The following is a 3,327-nucleotide window of genomic DNA, read 5'->3' on the forward strand; positions in this document are numbered from 1 at the left end:
CCCGTCTGAAAACCTCTGACATCTCCACTCCTCTGAGGTCGGGTGAGAATAAAATTTGTAGAACCGCTCCAACTGTATTGCATACTCATAGACTGATGAGTTTCCTTGCACCAAGTTTAGAAACTCCCGTTCTTTGGCAGCACGAACATGAGAAGGGAAAAACTTTCCCAGAAAACTACTTCTAAATACAGCCCAAGTGATGACTTCACCTCGGGCTTCCAGCATAGCACGAGCTCCGTGCCACCATATCTCTGCATCCCCTGTCAGCATATAGTAGCATATAACACCTTTCTCTCTTCGGCGCAACCCATAGTTAGGAAGATCTTCTCAATCTCCCTGATCCAGAGTTCAGCAGCATCTGGTCCATCCACCCCCGTGAATTGAGGAGGATCATTCTTCCTGAACTCTGACAAACCATGATATTCAGGAGGAGGTGCAGCTGAGGCAGTAGCTGCTGCTGCCTGTGCTGCAGCAGCGGCTTGGTTTGCAGCTTGCTGCTGCTGAATCATATCTAGACTCTGCCTAACAGTGGCTGCCATGGCCTCCATGGCGTGAGCCATTTGGTTCATATAAGCAGGAGGAGGGTTTGCAGCAGATCTTCTTGGTCTAGCCATCCTAATATATAGACAAGCTTAGATTACTAACGTTTAACACATTCAGCAATATCACCACATAGCTATATTCACAGATTCAGCTTATAGTGATATATTCATATTTAGTATATCATAACAATTTAATCAGTTTAGCACTGAGGATAACATCATATCAGCATTCACACAGCATAGCAAACACACTTATCTCAACAATCATTTATAGCTTAGCTTAACAACTTTTTATTCATGTAGCATGAATCGCCTATAGCTCACCCCAGTATCATATACCAAGATTTCCTACATCTGTCGTGTTTGAGAACCGAGGTGATTAAGCTCGTTCCCTCACAACCTGATGATTAGAAATTATGATATATGATTCACAGCTAAAATTGACATGTCTAATATGCACAACTGACGTCTGACAACCTCACCCCGTAGGTTTACCTAGACCATGCTCTGATACCACTAAAATGTCACGACCCCTTTTTGTAAGGAATCGAGAACATTGTTTCTACATCACATACTTATTTAAGGTAAATAAATAATAGAGAATATAAGTATGAAATTTTCTTCTCAATTAAAATAAAACAAAGTTTCTTACAACAAATATCCAACAGAACAACATAATATTACATTTAGTTCATAATATCCAAAATACCCAAAAATTATACTATATAGTTCCCTCTACATGAGGTCTCAAAATATAAGGGAAAAAAGACTTTGATGTAATTTTACTTGACCCTAGCTTCTAACATTTCTTCACTGGCCCCTCCGCCTGTGAAGTAAATGCAACACCTGCTACATCTGCTCACGTACCACCGTACGATCATTGCAGTACACACGCACACAACGACATAGAAAGAAATGCAAGGGTGAGCTTACCAAACTTAAAATAAAATCATATATATAGAGCAAAATATTTCTCACAGCAATAATCCCATGCATTTCCAGCCCATCTGATGCACAGCATGAAAATGGTTTTTAACTGGTTTCACAGCCTAAGTAATCCAGAAGGAACCGAGCCGGTCCAGGAGCGACCCATTCCGGTATCTGGATCCAGACAGCACAGCACAGCAGCTCAGCATGAACTTACCGTTACATGTCTACCCACCTAAACATGTAACTCGGCTCTATAATGATGCAAAATATATATCTCAGCATGATGCACACCGCCAAAGTTATTTTAACAGCTCAACTAAAGCAAGTTTATAATAGATCAGCCAAAATCTCAGCATTTTAAATCAATTAACAACAGTTACAGCTTAGAAAATAGCTTTTATTCAAAAGATCTAACAAAATCATATCAAAACATCTTGAAATAGCATATTAAACCGTTCAAAACGTAGTTCATAGGTTAAAGTAAACTCCCCTTACTTCAGAACGACGATTCACACTAGATCTACAGAATATTACTTGTTTTATAGCAAGATTCACCGAAGATTTGGCTTTAGAACGGAGTTTCCCTAAGAACACCATGAACTTCTATGAGAAAGAGAAGAAGAAGAGAAACGAACGGTAAATATAGCTTCAAACATAAAGAAACTTACTTCAAATCCCTCAAAATAGACGTAGAATCTCAGATCTGGCAAGAAATCTAAGTTTAGGAAGGTTTAGTATGAGAGAAATGGTGGTATTTGGCCTTAGAACCTTTGAGAACCTTGGATAGGGGTGAAGAAATGAAAATTTCGTGTGAAGCCCCCTTTTTATAGAAAATTTTTGAAATTTACTGTTCATCGCAGAATTTACTGTTCACTACCGGAAACATTGTTTACCGCCTTACTGTTCACGCCGGAAACACTGTTCAGGGCACTATTCACGCCGGAAAATACTTTGCACGCGTATGTGACGTCAGCCATGACGTCATGATGATGTCAGCAGTCACTGTACATACACGGTTTTCACTGTTCATACACGGTTTGTACGCGGTTTGCACTGTTCATAGGTGGTTTTACTGTTCATATGACACTGTTCATACGGTACTGTTCACTTTTTTTTTAAAAAAAAAAAAAATTTCAAACTCCATCTAAATATATTCCAATACCAAATTAATCCTTCAATTAACATTTAACAAGTATAAAATATTATAGATTACTCAATAATAAATCACAGGCCTGACATTGGGTGACTTGGTTTTCATATTAAACACTTGAGGCAAGTTTTGAATAATGGTTTTTGACTTCTTTTTTTTTTTTCTTTACATGAGTTTACTTTCTTGGATAATGCTCTTGTCAGTCATAAGGTGATTCGTTTGAACTTGCTCTACCTGCTTCATTTTATTTAGAGCTGTCAAAAATTTAGCTCAGCCCGAACTCTAGCCCTAGCTCATGTGGGTTAGGGTCAAAAAACCCTGCAAGCTGAAAAGCTCATCAATTCATAAGTTCATAGGGCTAAAAGTCCATAGAACCAGAGTTAGGGTCAAGGTTTTGTGAGCCAAAAAAATTTATATGTTCTTAAAAAATTAGATTTGAAAAAATTTGATATAAATTGTGATAATTATTAGAATATCTAATAAAAATATTTATTCCATATATTTTTTTTATAAACTTGTAGTCCAATAAAATTACTTAAAAAAAGAAAAATTTATATAATAATAAATATTTATGATGATTGTTGTTATTAAATAAAATTAATAAAAGTAACAATTATCATATAATTTTAACAATTTTTTATAAATTTTCAAATATTATTTGAATATTAATTATAAATTTTTTCATATTATAAAAGTTTTATATTG

Source organism: Abrus precatorius, unplaced genomic scaffold, assembly GCF_003935025.1.
Source record: "Abrus precatorius isolate BTA unplaced genomic scaffold, Abrus_2018 Scaffold3, whole genome shotgun sequence".
Classification (NCBI taxonomy): domain Eukaryota; kingdom Viridiplantae; phylum Streptophyta; class Magnoliopsida; order Fabales; family Fabaceae; genus Abrus; species Abrus precatorius.